General features: G+C 51.1%; 1 protein-coding gene across 2 annotated transcripts in view; it reads left to right on the top strand.

The window, feature by feature from the left end:
- The window catches only part of CDH4 (cadherin 4), a 557176-nt gene that overhangs the window by 472447 nt on the left and 67858 nt on the right, over window positions 1-16871 (top strand). The gene's annotated exons all lie outside the window — the stretch shown is intronic.

Here is a 16871-nt window from a genome sequence, read left to right as displayed (position 1 = left end):
CCTGGAGGCCCCAGCAGCTCCCAGGAAGGAGCCCACAGAAGGCTCTGTGGAGAGGGGGCTGGGGGCGGGGCGCTGAGCAGGGAGCCCTGCCAACCCCCCCCCAAAGGGGGATTCATGTGCTGAGATCACCCCCTCCCCAGGGAGGCTCAGAGCCTGGCATCAGCCAGATATATGCGTTTTCTGGATCTGAGCAGATGACACCCTTCCTGGACGGGTGAGTGGAAAGAAATGTAAGAGGCCGTGTCTAGTTCCGAATGAGGCATTGGCAGGAAGATGGGCTACCGGGATGCAGAGCTTGTGAGCCGGGAGAAAGGGAAGGGAAACCACTAGAATGGTGATGTGGCCACAGTCCGGTGTGGAACCTGCTCGCCAGGGATGCTGGCCACGTCCTACCTGCCCAGGACAGCCCCCCACGACAGAGCACACTTGGTGCGAAGCGTCGACAGTGCCGAGGTGGAGACGTTCTGGCCTAAGTGGGAGGTTTTGCAGGACCCTCAGTAGCGTTTGTGGGTTTGTGGTGCAGTCCCTCGGGGGATGAGGACACAGCTGCTCCTTTTGCCTTACATCGAAAGATCCTGAGCCAGAATCTGGGTCCCCGTCACCATCACGTCAGGTCCTCACAGCCAGTGGCGTGGCAGGTCCACTGGGCCGTGCTGTCTCCCAGTCTTTAGCAAGCCACCCAGGGGGTCCCCGGAGTGAAGGACGGGGACTCCCTGCTTCCCAGCAGGGCGGCCGCTCTAGGACCTGAGGCTGTCTCCCCGTGCTGCTCACAGGCTACCTGTGTCCACAGGTTTGGGGACTTGGACATTGGTCAGGGGGCTGTGCTGGAACCTTCTGAGTGACAGCCGCAGTGGGCCTCCTCCACCCCAGCTTCTTTTATTTTGGTAAAATACACACAACATAAGATGTACCCTTAGTGACATCTAGGACATTCACAACCATCTTGTTCCAGAACATTTTCATCCCCCCAAAAGGAAACCCCCGACCCTTTAAGCAGTCACTCCCCTCCCACAGCCTCCCACAGCCCCCCGGCAACCACGACTCTGCTTTCTGTCTCCGTGCATTTGCCTGTTCCGGATGTTTGTGGAATCGTACAGTATGTGGGCTTCTGTGTCTGGCTTCTCTCACTGAGCATGTGTGTGAGGTCCATGCATGCTACGACCTGTGTCAGGCCTTCATTCCTTTTTATGGCCTAATAACGTCCCACTGCAGCGCCGGACCGCATTCCGCTACTCTTTTCAGCAGTTGACAGTTGACGGTCGTGGGCTGTTGCCACCTTTCGGCCGCTGTAAACGCTCAGGCACAAGTGCTTCTTCGACCACCGTTCAGTCCTCTGGGCCCGACGCCTGATAGAATTGCTGGGTCCCACGGGGACTCTTTCACTGTTGAGGAACCGCCAGCCTGGCCCCATGTGGTCTGTGGGCCTCCTGTGAAGGGGGGCTGGGGAGTGGGTGCTCCCCCACCAGCATTTACTCTGGACAAGCCATCAGGGCAGGTTTGGGCTCCAGGAGCCCCATGGAAGCACCCTCAGTGCTGACAGCCCCCAGCAGGACACGCCGGCTGGCTGAGGGCCGCCTTGCTCTTGCCACGAGAGCGGCCACGTTCGTGAGGTTTGGGGGCCGATGGCTCTGCCTCCTGGTGACGCGGTGCAGCCCTCTCCCCCATGGCCCCAGCTGGGGCGGGAGACAAGGCTCCCGGGGGCTGCCTGGCTGGATGCCGTGGGCTGGGTAGTTGGGTGTGTTTTGCAAACAGACCAAAAGTCCATTAGAGCTCGTGGGAACCCTGAGTTCTTGACGCTGCAGCTTCTCTCCCGCTCATGCAGAGCAGGAGGGGCACTGCTCGGCACCTGAGCCACTCCTGGCATGTTGGCGAGAGGCAGCGGATTCGGGGCACACGGCGCAGGGAAATGGGTACAAGATGCCAAAGGCATGGGCATAGGCATGGCTCAGAATATGAATCGGGGGCTTGGGGCTGTGAGGGAGACCTCGGGGAAGCCCTGAGACAAGTGACATCCCCACTCCCGGGCAACCAGCTGTTGACCATCCCCTCCCTAAGAACGTACGTGGACATGGGTGTCTTTGCTCTTCACTGGAGACTCTGGGGCTGCTGCGGGCCTCCTTCTAGCAGGAAGGGCGGTGCCACGGGAGGATTCAGCAGCGGGCTCCTCTGGGCCCAGAACTGCTCGTGTCACTCTCTCTGGCCACCATCCCACCTGGCGAGGCCCCTCAGGCTCCCTGCTGTTGCTCTTGCCGTCACAGCTCCGGGGAACTGATGCTAAGAAGGTGTGGCACCAGGAAATGCAGGCCCCTCTCAGCTCTGCCTCATCCAGGAAGCTTTCTCAGTTTTCCCAAAACCAGGCACTAGTGCTTCCCTGATGCTTTGTGGCCATTCCTCCCTGGGCCCCCGATAACCCGGGGTGTCGAGTGGTGACCAAGCAGAGAGATGTTCTGGGTTCGCACCCTGGCTCCACCTCCCTGACCCTCAGTCTCTTCATCTAAAGTGGGTTAGCACCACCTCTCTGAGGGCTGTTGCAGAAGTCGGTGAGACAAGGCTCAGCACAGGGCCTGATGCAGAGCAGTCACCCCTGGGTGCCCCTGAGAAAGAAAAGAAGAGCAACTGAGAACAAACATGGGGCCTGACGAAGGCTTAATGCGTCACCTGGGGACAGGCACCTGTTCTCTGCTCCACGGAGCAGGGTCTCGGCAGCACTTCTCATCCATCCACTCCACACCTCTCCATGGTTCCGGGCACACACAGAGAGTTGGGCAGCCAGTGGAGGGGGAAATGGGCCATAAATAAGTCAGCACACACCCCAGGTTGAATGGCGTTTAAAGATGATTTGAAAAGAGGCGACTGAAGAGAGTAAGTCACAGGCAGGGCACTCAGGGGGGATTGCTTGAGGAGGTGGCATGTGAGCCGATCTGAGGCTGCAAAGGGCAGGGAGGGGGAAGATCCCTTGGGAGGAGGGTCGGGTCTCACACTTCCTAGAAGAGCTGGCGCTCTCAGCTCTTATGGGACCTCTCCGTGGATGGAGTTTGCTTAAAGTCCATCTTCCCTGGTCCCCGAAAGGGGCCTCACACGTGTGGTCCCTGCAGCATCACTGAATAAGCCTGCCTGCCCCCCTGCCAGCTACTCCTTTCCTGTGGCTCGAGCCCCCGAACCCAGGGTGGCGGGTACGAGCCTTCCCACAACCGAGGATAATAGGACGTAAGATTTGGTTAGGATGAATCTCGCAGCGATGGTGGAGACCCAGCCTCAATCTGGAATCTGGGGGCTGAGTTCTGACTGAGAAGCAGCCATTTTGTTAAAGGTCGACAGCTCTTGGCGGGCAGTAAACACCTGGGTGAAGGGTCCTGTTGAGCTCCGTTCTCAACGCGTCTGCTCAAATCCCGGGTCTGCGGAGGCTGCCAACAACAGCCCTGCAAGGGTGGCATACGAATCCCATTTCCAATGAGGACAGTAAAACAAGGGGCTAAGGGTCTTGGCCGAGGTGGAGAGCCAGAGAGGAGACGGCGCCTCTCCTGGGTCCCTGGGTGGAGACAGGACGACTTTCCTAGAAGGTGCAGGATAACCAGAGTAAGGAGACGTTCCCTCGAAAAGGAGTCACTCCCATTGGCCCTGCTTGGATCACATGCCCTCCCTGAGCCAATCACAGGGCCAGGGGAAGCTGCACTCCCATTGGCCCAGCTTGGGTCACATGCCTTTCCCTGAGCCAATCCCAGGGCCAGGGCAGGTACTCCTGTAGCCCGTGGAAGGGCCCTCTCCACGGGTTAGTACACAGCAGCGTGGGCAGCCGTTTCCAAAGACAGCCGGGGTGGGTATCTGCAGACACGCCAGGACGGTGGCTGCCCCAGTGCCCCCCCCATCAGCCTGCATGCAGCCTCATCCCGCACTCGCTGTCCCTCAAATAGCCCTCATTCCCACCCACGCACCCCCGACACTGTCCCTCTCCTTCCGGGTCTGGGGGCTGGTCTCCGTCCTCCTGCTCAGACCTGCCGCCTCGAGCTCCGCCTGGGCCTCCCCCAGCCCCAGCCATGGTCTGGCTGCTGCAGCCTCCGTCTCCAAGGACTGGATCCTGTCTGGGGTCATCCTTGTCAGAGACTTGTGTGCAGGGCCTTCCAGAGGCGGGCAGGGACACACATTACGTATTAATGAAGCAGCGTTCCTGCCGAGACGCTTGACTCTTCATTTGGGGGACCAGAAATGACAACAGGCAGAGCGTGGGCAGCAGATCTGAGGGTGAACTGCAGCCCACAAGAGCCATCCGCCCCGCGGATCCCTGCCTCCATCGGGCTGAGGCAGTGTCTCCCGCAGACTCTGCTCCCTGACGGACAGGTGTATTCCTAGCCTGGGGCCTTGGAAGGAAATCTGTCTCCACTCTGGCTTTCTGTGCAGCAACAGCCCTCGTTAGCTGTCAAGTTCAGGCATCTCCAGGGAAGCCGCAGACCTGCCCAGACTCCTTCTCAGAGCCCTCACTCTTCCAGGAGGCTGCCCAGGTACCGGGTGTCGACTAAACACCACTCGAGGCCGGGTGCTGTTAAATTAAACTTTGCTGCAAGCCAAGTGACCGTCTCTCCTGAGCATCTCCTGGACAGTGCAGTGGGGGAGACAGAAAGCAGTCAACAAAAGCATAAACAGGAAAAAGCTGCAATGGAAGTGCTGGCGAGACGATGAGGCAGGGTGTAGCAGGCGCTGTGAACCTCAGCAGAGGACGGACCCTCCTCACCCTGGGCTGGCCCACGGAGGCCACCTCTTCACCCGGAGGCTCCAGAGCTCTCCCGGGAGATGGGGCTGAAGCCAGACCCCAGCCCAGCCCGCATCTCTCCTTTCCTGCCTCAGCTCCTGCAGGCTTTGCCCAGGCGACCACTCACACAAGACTCCCATCTCCGGCTCTGCTTGCAGGGAACCGCACCGCACACTAGGGTGGAGAAGTCGGGTGGGCCTCCGTGGGGAGGCGGCATAGGCAGGGGCCTAGGCACCACGGGGACGCTGTCCTCTGGTTAGAGCTTCCCTGCCCCGCGCAGTGTTAAGGGCCCCTCCGACTACATCTGGGTCAGGCAGAGGTTTGACTGAATGCAACGGGGGAACCCACTGCAGCTACCCCTCTTCACGCAGACGGACTGGGAGGGAAGGCCGGCCAGCAGGTGGCTCCAGGGCCCTGGGTCTTGATAGGGAGATGGCCCTGCAGCGGAGGGGCTCCAGCCATATTTCCCACCCCCCACTTTCTTGACTCAACATCCACAGTTGAGAGGAGACGCTGATTGGCCAGCTCGGCTCATAGGCCCGCCTGTTGCCCAGGGCAGGGCAGGGCGTCTTGACCGACTGCTCCCCAGGACCACTCACAGTGGGGAACGATGACCCCCCAGAAGGAAATCGGGCCTCTGCTGCCTGAGTGAGAGCCGGGAGTGGACTCTGCCCTGTTCCCACTGTCAGCAATAATGTCTTCTGTCATCCCTTACCCCGAATTAAGTAGCTACCTGTCTTTGTTAATTTGGTACAACTTGAAGGGCACTTTTGAGAAGCATCTAATTCACTCTTCCCCACCAGGCAAATTTTGTAAGAACATATTCATGGCTTTCATTAATATTCATACGACTTTGAGGGGTTTTTTCACGATTTATAAAACTCAAAGTAACTGTGAATGGTGATGTATAATAGTGTCAATGTTACACAGCAAATGCCTTTCCCTATCACATTCTGGGCTTTTCTGCTCATTACAAGAACCTAGTTGAAAATAATTGAAAGCTGAATTTCATTGTGCGTGGAAAGTATTTCGTAAAATGCAAGAAATACAAACATCGTCAGGCCTCTTAAAGTAATGCTCAAGAATCAAGGAAGCGTTGGGGAGGGAAGTGTGGATCCCGACACCCTCAGCCCCAGGTTTGCCCCGTTCACTTGAGAGAACAGTTTTGTTCTGGCCAGATCTTGCTGCTTGCCCAGCGCCATGGCAAAGGGCTTTTAAATTAAACTTTGCTGCGTCACGTAGTATTCGGTTATAATTTCATGATCACTTTCAAAAGCAATTAAAGTGACGTTCTAGTCCTGGGCCTTAGAGCCACGGTGACTTTTTTTTTTTTCTTTTTTGGCTGTGTTGGGTCTTCGTTTCTGTGCCAGGGCTTTCTCTAGTTGCGGCAAGCGGCAGCCACTCTTCATCGCGGTGCGCAGGCCTCTCACTGTTGCGGCCTCTCTTGCGGAACACAGGCTCCAGACGCGCAGGCTCAGTAGTTGTGGCTCACGGGCCTAGTTGCTCCGCGACATGTGGGATCTTCCCAGACCAGGGCTCCAACCCGTGTCCCCTACATTGGAAGGCAGATTCTCAACCACCACGCCGCCGGGGAAGCCCATGATGACTTTTTAAAGCACGGAACTTCAGCAATCCCTGTGTATTTGTAAAACCAGCTGGAATGAGAGCGACACCCGGGGTCTGAGATTCCCGTCAGGGGTCGAGTGACCCTGGGGAGACACAGAGGCCTCCTGGGCCCAGTCTCCTATCTGCACAAGTGGGCACAGCTTCCTCAGCCTCCCTTTCTGCTCTTTTTTTTTTTTTTTTGAGGTACGCGGGCCTCTCACTGCTGGGGCCTCTCCCGTTGCGGAGCACAGGCTCCAGACGCGCAGGCCCAGCGGCCATGGCTCACGGGCCCAGCCGCTCCGCGGCATGTGGGATCTTCCGGGACCGGGGCACGAACCTGCGTCCCCTGCATCGGCAGGTGGACTCTCAACCACTGCGCCACCAGGGAAGCCCTCCCTTTCTACTCTTCGAAGCTTCCTAAGAAGGCAGCGTGACCGAGACAAGACCTGGGAACTCTGCCCTTGATCCTGGGCTACTTGTGAAACCTTCATCCACCCTTAGCCTCTCTGCGCCTCAGTCTCCCTATCTGCAGAAGGGGCTGGACCGAATCGTCAGTGGGGCCGACATTCTGGGGCTTTTCTTTCATTGTCCCTTAAGGAGTTGCAGGGGTGTGGGGTGGAGATTCCTGGAACCCTCCTCTTCACGGGGGAGCTCGGCGCCAGCTTCAGGCTTTCGAGGCGTAATAAGGACACGTAAGGAGGGAAACCCTAATTTGGGCAAAGAAGCCCAAGATAAACACAGAAGAGCAGGCCAAGGACGGGCCGTCCTGCTGTTGGTCCCATCAGCTCACCCCTCCCGGGGGCCAGCCCCTCCCCAAGCCTCCTTCCTCTCCTGCCGGAGGCCTGGGGGCCAGGTGACACCACACCCCTCAGGTTCCCGCTGAGTCTCTAGAGCAGAACCCTTCTGACTCCCTCCGCAGCCCCCCAGGGCCCCCAGAGCCTCTGCAGACACCCGGGGGTGGTCCCCCTCCTCCTTCTTTTGCTCCGGGTTTTCACCTGGGGAGGGGTGACCACCTCTCTTCTCTCCCCCCTCCCTATTTCGCGGCTGTTTCTTTGCCCCCAGACAGTAGCCACAGGGCTGGGTGGACCGTCTCCCTCCCACCTGGGATCTTCGACCACCTGCCGCCCCCTCGGGGGCCCCCCCTTCCCTCAGCCTCCTCCCTCGGGGCTCAGGGAAGAGGGAGATTGAGCACCTACTGTGTTCACCATGCCAGGCCTGCACCTGCCATCCGTGGGGACAGACAGCACGTTTGTGTTCCTAGGGCCCAGAGGAGGGTGTGGGGCAGCATTAGTGCTCAACAGTTGGGAGGGAACAGGCGAGCCGTCCCTGCAGAGCAGACGGGATGACGGACACAAAACCTGAGAAAACCCTGATTCTCTGTCAGCATGAAAATCTAGAAGCCCCAGCGTCGCGGGCCAACGTGAGGGCCGTGAGGACCAGCTGAGGCCGCGGGGAAGCCGCAAGTACATTTAAGGTGAAGGAGTGCTCTTAACTCTGGCTCTGGTGAGAGTCGGATTGTAAGGAGAATTGGCCGCAGCCTCCTGGCCAGCCGCAGTCACGGCCAAGTGTAGATATGCCTGCCTGCGTCCTGGCCAGCGCAGGGTGGGTGGGGGCAAAGCGTCTGCTGCCACGACTCAGAGCTTCTCCCTCTGCTGCAGGCAGCTCAAAACTCCCAAAACGTAACAAAAATGAGAGTCTGCAACCTGTTTTCCTGGGAAGGTCTCTGGGTTTAATATCATACAAGGAGAAAGCGCTACAATACTTCACTGAAGAATTACATCCTTGTGGAAGAACTTGATCCTAAGGGTTTTGAGAGCATCTTTTAAAACATGGGGACAGGGTCAGGGAGGCCTTATTAGTGGCGTGGCAAAGCCATTAAGATGCAGAATAGCCATCGCCTTCCAAGAGACTTAGAGCAAGAGGAGGGGAGATCCAGTCGTGTGCACACATGTGCACACGTGTGTATGCTTATATGTATGTGTGCAGGTGTGTGTGTTTGGGTGTGTTTACATGTCTGTTTTATGTGCGTATGCGTGTTTCTGTGTGTGTATATGTACACACATGTCCAGGAATCATGTACCGTGGTGGACAAGACCAAACACTCAATTTTAACTGGACATTCTTGAAAATTCTCTTTGCCCCCCAAGTCCTTACATCAGGATCTCTCACGGACCCTGTTCTTCCCCCATTTTATAATTGTCACTTTATACTGCACTGAGAGGCTGTCATTTTTTTTAGATCTAATTCCTCTGGTCCATGAACCGCGTGAGGGCAGGGCTGTGTCTGTCCAGCGTGATGGGGCCTGGCACACAGCACAGGCCACGTGGGCCAAGTGAAGACATTGTTGAAACACCAGGGGCCCAGCCTGCACTGACGGTGTCCCCTGAGCTGACTGGGCCTCTGCCTGTCCTGAGGCAGGTTTTTCTCTGCAGGTCCAGTGGGATTCTCCTCCCCTTCAATTCTTTGGGAATAAACCTCCGGGGCGTTTGCAATTCAAAACCACACATGGTGACTTTTCTCCAAGTTTCAAGTTTATTCGAAATTAGGCAAATACCTTCTCCTTAGCAGTTCTAAGGGGGAAGTTTATAGCAATACAAGCCCACCTTAAGAAGCAGGAAACATCTCAAATAAACAACCTAACCTTGCACCTCAAGCAATTAGAGAAAGAAGAACAAAAAAACCCCAAAGCTAGCAGAAGGAAAGAAATCATAAAAATCAGATCAGAAATAAATGAAAAAGAAATGAAGGAAACAATAGCAAAGATCAATAAAACTAAAAGCTGGTTCTTTGAGAAGATAAACAAAATAGATAAACCACTAGCCAGACTCATCAAGAAAAAAAGGGAGAAGACTCAAATCAATAGAATTAGAAATGAAAAAGGAGAGGTAACAACTGACACTGCAGAGATAAAAGAGATCATGAGAGATTACTACAAGCAACTCTATGCCAATAAAATGGACAATCTGGAAGAAATGGACAAATTCTTAGAAATGCACAAACTGCCAAGACTGAATCAGGAAGAAATAGAAAATATGAACAGACCAATCACAAGCACTGAAATTGAAACTGTGATTAAAAATCTTCCAACAAAGAAAAGCCCAGGACCAGATGGCTTCACAGGCGAATTCTATCAAACATTTAGAGAAGAGCTAACACCTATCCTTCACAAACTCTTCCAAAATATAGCAGAGGGAGGACCACTCCCTAACTCCTTCTACGAGGCCACCATCACCTTGATACCAAAACCAGACAAGGATGTCACAAAGAAAGAAAACTACAGGCCAATATCACTGATGAACATAGATGCAAAAATCCTCAACAAAATACTAGCAAACAGAATCCAACAGCACATTAAAAGGATCATACACCATGATCAAGTGGGGTTTATTCCAGGAATGCAAGGATTCTTCAATATACGCAAATCTATCAATGTGATAAACCATATTAACAAATTGAAGGAGAAAAACCATATGATCATCTCAATAGATGCAGAGAAAGCTTTTGACAAAATTCAACACCCATTTATGATAAAAACCCTGCAGAAAGTAGGCATAGAGGGAACTTTCCTCAACATAATAAAGGCCATATATGACAAGCCCACAGCAAACATCATCCTCAATGGTGAAAAACTGAAAGCATTTCCACTAAGATCAGGAACAAGACAAGGTTGCCCACTCTCACCACTATTATTCAACATTGTTTTGGAAGTTTTAGCCACAGCAATCAGAGAAGAAAAGGAAATAAAAGGAATCCAAATTGGAAAAGAAGAAGTAAAGCTGTCACTGTTTGCAGATGACATGATCCTATACATAGAGAACCCTAAAGATGCTACCAGAAAACTACTAGAGCTAATCAATGAATTTGGTAAAGTGGCAGGATACAAAATTAATGCACAGAAATCTCTGGCATTCCTATATACTAATGATGAAAAATCTGAAAGTGAAATCAAGAAAACACTCCCATTTACCATTGCAACAAAAAGAATAAAATATCTAGGAATAAACCTACCTAAGGAGACAAAAGACCTGTATGCAGAAAATTATAAGACACTGATGAAAGAAATTAAAGACGATATAAATAGATGGAGAGATATACCATGTTCTTGGATTGGAAGAATCAACATTGTGAAAATGACTCTACTACCCAAAGCAATCTATAGATTCAATGCAATCCCTATCAAACTACCACTGGCATTTTTCACAGAACTAGAACAAAAAATTTCGCAATTTGTATGGAAACACAAAAGACCCCGAATAGCCAAAGCAATCCTGAGAACGAAAGAAGGAACTGGAGGAATCAGGCTCCCTGACTTCAGACTATACTACAAAGCTACAGTCATCAAGACGGTATGGTACTGGCACAAAAACAGAAAGATAGATCAATGGAGCAGGATAGAAAGCCCAGAGATAAACCCATGCATATATGGTCACCTTATCTATGATAAAGGTGGCAGTAATGTACAATGGAGAAAGGACAGCCTCTTCAATAAGTGGTGCTGGGAAAACTGGACAGGTACATGTAAAAGTATGAGATTAGATCACTCCCTAACACCATACACAAAAATAAGCTCAAAATGGATTAAAGACCTAAATGTAAGGCCAGAAACTATCAAACTCTTAGAGGAAAACATAGGCAGAACACTCTATGACATAAATCAAAGCAAGATCCTTTCTGACCCACCTCCTAGAGTAATGGGAATAAAAACAAAAATAAACAAATGGGACCTAATGAAACTTCAAAGCTTTTGCACAGCAAAGGAAACCATAAACAAGACCAAAAGACAACCCTCAGAATGGGAGAAAATATTTGCAAATGAAGCAACCGACAAAGGATTAATCTCCAAAATTTACAAGCAGCTCATGCAGCTCAATAACAAGAAAACAAACAACCCAATCCAAAAATGGGCAGAAGACCTAAATAGACATTTCTCCAAAGAAGATATACAGACTGCCAACAAACACATGAAAGAATGCTCAACATCACTAATCATTAGAGAAATGCAAATCAAAACTACAATGCGATATCATCTCACACCAGTCAGAATGGCCATCATCAAAAAATCTAGAAACAATAAATGCTGGAGAGGGTGTGGAGAAAAGGGAACCCTCTTACACTGTTGGTGGGAATGTAAATTGATACAGCCACTGTGGAGAACAGTATGGAGGTTCCTTAAAAAGCTACAAATAGAACTACCATATGACCCAGCAATCCCACTACTGGGCATATACCCTGAGAAAACCATAATTCAAAAAGAGACATGTACCAAAATGTTCATTGCAGCTCTATTTACAATAGCCCGGAGATGGAAACAACCTAAATGCCCATCATCGGATGAATGGATAAAGAAGATGTGGCACATATATACAATGGAATATTACTCAGCCATAAAAAGAAACGAAATTGAGCTATTTGTAATGAGGTGGATAGACCTAGAGTCTGTCATACAGAGTGAAGTAAGTCAGAAAGAGAGAGACAAATACCGTATGCTAACACATATATATGGAATTTAAGAAAAAAAATGTCATGAAAAACCTAGGGGTAAAGCAGGAATAAAGACGCAGACCTCTTAGAGAACGGACTTGAGGTTATGGGGAGGGGGAAGGGTGAGCTGTGACAGGGCGAGAGAGAGTCATGGGCATATACACACTAACAAACGCAGTAAGGTAGATAGCTAGTGGGAAGCAGCTGCATGGCACAGGGATATTGGCTCGGTGCTTTGTGACAGCCTGGAGGGGTGGGATGGGGAGGGTGGGAGGGAGGGAGACGCAACAGGGAAGACATATGGGAACATATGTTTATGTATGACTGATTCACTTTGTTATAAAGCAGAAACTAACACACCATTGTAAAGCAATTATACCCCAATAAAGATGTAAAAAAATAAAAAAAATAAAAAAATTAAAAAAAATAAAAAAAAATGAATGCAAAATAAAGGCATTCTCAGATAAAAAAAAAAAAAAAATACCTTCTCCTTGGGGGAGAGCCTGCCAGAATCCTGCATTTCATCCAGCCTTTCCTAAGGACGGATCCAGCCCTCCGAGCGAGGTCCCTGGCGAACACAATGGCCAGGCACCATACGTTATTTTAATGTCGACATCACTTTAAACTAACCTTTTACCATCTGTTCTGTCCTCTAGTAACAAATGCAAAAGAGCATAATTCTCGGTGGCATCATAAAGGTGAGATGGGTGATGGAAATGCCCACCTCCACTCTTTATTCACGGTCCTTCCGGACGCTGCTGTGATGTTTTTCTCATTTTCCAGACACAAATCAAGGGGAAACTGCTCTCCCCTGATCTGGTGAATTCATCTGCACAGTATTTCTTCTTAATACGGTAAACTGTGGGAGAATTCAGGGCACCCTGTGCGTATTTCAGAAGGCGCCTGGAGAATTAAGGGAACGCGGCTCGACGGTCAGGATGTAATGAGATTTCTTTGCAAAAAATGAAATCTTGAAATGTGTAGCGGGTTCTTTTCATCCGTTTCATCACTAACTTCCCTGTGAAGGACGGGCAGCCTGGCCCGGAGAGGGTGGGGTGGGGAAGCACACTGCGTGGGCCGGTGTGTCCCCCACGCCCCCAATCTCTGCAGGGCCGTACGGGCTCCCACGCCCCCCTCAATCCAGGCAGAAGGCGGGCGGTACCCCGGCCCAGGGGTCCGTGGGGGGCGTCCGGCCCAGCCATTCTCAGTGGTCTTGCTCAGGGCGGACAAGGACTAGGAGAACCGGACGTGACAGTAGGAGAGGGAGGAGGGCGGAGCTGGGGAAGCCGGAGCGAAGGCGCCCGTCACGGACAGTGCGTGCGCGTGCGTGTGTGTGTGCGTGCGTGTGTGCGCGCGCGCGTGGCTCCTCTCGGAGGCCCGCGTCGGTGCGCAAGCAGACCAGGTCGCGCTGACCTCTGTGATGCCTGTGGGGTGAAAGCGTCGCCTTCTTCGGACCATCGGTTCCTGATATTTTCTCTTCCCCATCCTGTCGCGAAGGACGTAAGAGGCCGTTGGGGCGGCTGGGGTCCCTGCCCCCACGCTCATGACCTGGGGGGGTCGACTCTGGTGTGTTAACAGGAAATGCTGGTTTAGGAAAGGTGTCCTCTATTGGACCGAATTTTCTGGGAAGTGGCGTTTTCTGGGGAATGGCTTGTTCTATGGTCCAGGTTCAGCTGGAAAGGATGTTCATTATCAAATCTCTGTGGAGCCTCCGTGGAGACCAGCCTGTGATGATGATTGTGCTACAGAAATAAGTTGCCCGAGAAAAAGCCACCCTTAGTTTCTGAGATAAATCCCACTTAGGCGTGTAGGGGGAGGAAAAGTAAATTTCTCTCGCCCCTTCTGAGTTCCTGGCTGAGACCCCCGTAATAAAAGATTAACAAGAGAACAAGCAGCAGAAGTGTATTAACACGAGTGTGTCATGCATACATGGGGGACCCAGGGAAAATGAGTAGCTCCCCAAGATGGCTGAGAATTCAAGTCTAAGAGGAAAAGGGGAGGGGAATGTAGGCCTCTCAGGGGAGAGGAAGTGACTTGTAGGAAAGATGATGGACCCTTGGAGGAGGGGTGGGAGGTGTGGTCGTGTGGCAGGTCGGCCTGGGTGTGCTTGTCTCTTCTAGCCCCCCTCCCAAGACTAGAGGCAATAATCCTCCTCAGGTGATAACCCCACCGTGGGGGGAGGGGATCTGTGACACCTGAGCCTCTTTGAGTCTCTGTCTCCAGGCAGATGAGGGAGCTCAGAGAAAACCCCTCCTGTACCTGCTGGTTCTCAAGGGCCTGCAGCTGAGAACAGTCACTACACCCAGCGGCATGTTTGGGGGTGGCGTCTCGCTAACCTTCATCCCCGCCTCTGACACTCCCCCAAGCAGTTTCGGCCTAGCAGCTGGGCTGGCGGGTTGCTCCGTCTCACTGAACCCATCTCTCAGTTCAGTTAGCAGTAGGCTCATTCCAGGAGGCAGGGTTGCAGGATGGCTCTGCAGGATGCAAACAGTCAGGTGTGTAATGTGAGGCATTTCCACGGAAGGGAAAGAAAAACAAAGTTAATGGTTGGAACAGGCTCTAAACCCGTTTCTGAGTCCTGGGGGCAGCCAGTCGAGAAGATTTCTGGTTGGTGATCTCACAGCATCTTCTGCAGTCTGGTTGCCTCTGATGAGGTCATTGCATGTTCCAGGGAACTTTCTGAACGTCGGCATGGCAACAGGCAGGCAGGCTGTCGGTACATGAGCTGTTTCGGGGGCTTCTCTGAAGTTCATACCCAGTCATCCAGCCTTAGTTTGCAGGGCTTTGGGGAAAGGGCAGTTTTGTTCTTAGTGATTCCAAGTCAGAAAGGCAGGAGAAGGGGCTTCCCTGGTGGTCCAGTGGTTAAGACTAGGCGCTTTCACTGCCAAGGGCGTGGGTTCGCTCCCTGCTCGGGGAACCAAGGTCTTGCATACTGTGAGGCGTGACCAAAAGGGGGGGGCGGGAGCAGGCAGGAGAACATTAGAAACGTTGGTTTGGAGAAGCGCGGCCAGATATTTGAGGAAACTAGAAGAATGCGGATCCAGTCCAGTTTCAGGTAGAAAATAAAACCTCAAAGACAACAAAGAGGACTAGAATCTCAATGTACAGCTTTCTACCAAAACCGAAGTTTCCTCTCTACAGTCAGCCACGTTCCTACCAAAGGCAATCATGGTAAGACCGATTTGTTTGCAGCATAAATCTGGTCTCATTTAACGTGGCCTGACCGTTTACAAAAGTGTAGCAGAAACAGGACCATACAGGCTCTGTGGAGGTTTGCTCTGCTGGAGCTTCTAACAAGGACTCACTCTCAGGTCACACCTGAGCCCTCCCGTTTGGATGTGATGATGGCGGCTCTAGGGCAGGTTGAACCCCACCTGCTGGTATTTCTGTTCTGACCGTAACATCTCCGTCTCTGTGTGGGACTGGTTTGCAGTTACCTTACTTTGTGCTCTCAGGAGGAGAATGGTATCCAAGGAGGATTTGTAAAACCAGGGGGATTGCTTTTTCTCTTGTGTCCTCTGCTCTGGAAAACTTTCAGACACCTCCTAGGTAAGCTCACCTGACCCTGGAGCCCTTTGCGGAGGAATTTCCTAAAGAAATAGTGGTCTCTTCATGTTTGCTCTTCTTTCTAGCTGAGTTTGAAATTTTGTATTTTCTCAAAAAATAAACAGTTTCGTCAAGATTTTCGACTTGGCTAACATAAAATATAAAGAATAAAATGTTCTTTTAAGTCTTATTTTTTCTCTTAAATTTGCCGAAGGTGCATCTATTTTCTTGCGGGTTTTTCTCCGAAGTACAGCTCTTGAATCTATTTATCAGTTCTTCCAATTTTTCTGTTTTCAGATTTAGAAATTTCTGCATTCGTCTTAATCAGTTACTTGGGTGTTTGCCGCATCCTGCTTTGTCATTCCTTTCCTTCTGGAGCTAAATGCTCAGTTCATTCACTGTAATTCTACTTTAATGATGAAAACATTTGAAGTTAAGGGTTTGCTTTGATTCAGTCTCTGGCCAGATTCCTTGGGTTTCACTGTGTAATCGTCTTCTTGTCATTTTACTATTTTTAAATCACCTCTAAATGTAGTTCTGATTCCTTAACCTGTGGTTACTTCAGAATGTTTTCTAAAATGTCTCTTTAAAATTATCGTTAAATTTTAATTGCATTATTCTAATAAAATGTCCTGGTCAGTTTTGCTTTGTGCAGTTTGAGGTTTTCGTTGTGGTCCATTTGATTATAAAATGTTGCCATGGTGCCCTGGGCTTTGATTTTTAGAAGTTGTGTTTTCTAAAGGTGTGTTCAGAGTTTTATGCTAATCTTAATTTGACCCCATCAGTTATTCCTTTCACATCCTTGTGGCTTGTTTATAGTTTCCCACTTTCGGACAAGTGTTTCACGGTGTCTATGATTATTAACTGCCCTTTATGTGACAAGAGTCTTTGCTTCATCTAAATGAAAGACATACGTCTTTGTTTAATTCTGCTGGTGTCCTTTCTGTGTCCCAAAGACGTATGTTTGTCTAATGATCTGGTCAGAAGTGACATGTTGTTTCTGTGTAGCCCCACCCCACCCCACATAAAACACAGAATCGTGCATTTTTCTCTGTTCTTTCCGTTTCTTCCCCCAACTCTCAGGCTTTGCTAACTTACTTTGGATTTGGGGCCCAGATAAGCATTATTAAATTGTTTTTTCAACGATATACAGTTTCTGTTATAAAAAAAAAAAAAACTTTTTGTGCTTGTACTCAGCTCCATAAAACCACATTGACAGCAATTTTCAGAGTTAAGTTTCTGTGTCTAAATACTGGTTGTGGGCCGTTTCTGTCGCAGCCCCCATTCTTGAGATCCTGGCTGTGACCCACCCCTCAGGGCCTCTGTCAAAGGCGCAAGAACACAGGACATTTTCTGCATCTTTGCGCATCCAGAAATATCTGTTCCCTCCTACACGGATGACAGCTCGGGGGCACAAGCGTATTGGCCCCGACCTTTTGCCCTCAGACCTCCGTGGAGTGTGCTGTTCCCTTGCCCTCGTCTTTGTCGAGGTTTG

Source organism: Lagenorhynchus albirostris, chromosome 15, assembly GCF_949774975.1.
Source record: "Lagenorhynchus albirostris chromosome 15, mLagAlb1.1, whole genome shotgun sequence".
NCBI classification, from domain to species: domain Eukaryota; kingdom Metazoa; phylum Chordata; class Mammalia; order Artiodactyla; family Delphinidae; genus Lagenorhynchus; species Lagenorhynchus albirostris.
Note: the sequence above shows the minus strand (reverse complement) of the source record. Positions and strands in the feature narration are given on the sequence as shown.